We start from the raw sequence: 1,084 nt of genomic DNA on the forward strand, positions 1-1,084 counted from the left end.
TGCTGTGGGGATATTCAGAAGTCATTTTATAAAATTGGGGGGCACATTCCTTATTTACACTCATCCTTTTTGGCCATACCTTGAGAACGACACATCAAATTACGATGAAACTTGGTACAGAAACAAACTCCTATGCACACGTAATTATCGCCCACTGGGCATAAAATAGCCTCCAAAGGGGGTATAGTGGAGGCGGTCTTATGTCCGTCTGTCACATGTTTCCATATATCTGGGACCGCTTATCCCATTGTTGTGAAACTTAGTAGTTTGTAGTTTTCCACATGCTTAATGAAAAACGGAAAATGTGACATTTCGAAATCTAACATGAAATACTACTGTACTACTATTATGGCTTCTGGTAGACTTTTGTTATTATTTTATTTCTTAGCAGACGTCCTTATCCAGAGCGACTTACAATTGTTACAAGATATCACATTATTTTCACATACAATTCCCCATTTATACAGTTGGGTTTTTACTGGAGCAATCTAGGTAAAGTACCTTGCTCAAGGGTACAGCAGCAGCGTCCCCCCACCTGGGATTGAACCCACGACCCTCCGGTCAAGAGTCCAGAGCCCTGACCACTACTCCACACTGCTGCCCTCAATCAGGAGTTATTGAGAATATCAGGTTATCTGTATAGTGTTAGCAGTCTAAACGGGAGCAGTGATAATGTCGCTAGTACAAATTAGAATATTAATTTTAAAACAGTGATTAGCACTCTTTTAAAGGAGGCAGATAGATAAACAATCAATAAATGTAGACATTTTAGTCGAATATCAACGTATTTAGTATTATTATTCAGTATATATTAACAAGCATAACATATTCTGTTAAATGACCCTGTCTGGTCTTTCCCCGGTTCCGCCTTCTTTTTGACGTCACTAGGATTCGCTCTATCTCTTCTAACGGGGACCGGGTTTTCAATTATTGAATGACAGGAGATTTATTCAATCAGAACACGGGATTTCTGAGCGGGTCTGTGTGTGACGTCGATCTTCACGAATCATGACGAACTGCAGGCTGAATCATCCTGCTGACGGACAACGCTGTAAGCCAATCCCCTGGCACGGGAGTGCTTTTG

This window comes from Acipenser ruthenus, chromosome 60 (assembly GCF_902713425.1).
Source record: "Acipenser ruthenus chromosome 60, fAciRut3.2 maternal haplotype, whole genome shotgun sequence".
Classification (NCBI taxonomy): domain Eukaryota; kingdom Metazoa; phylum Chordata; class Actinopteri; order Acipenseriformes; family Acipenseridae; genus Acipenser; species Acipenser ruthenus.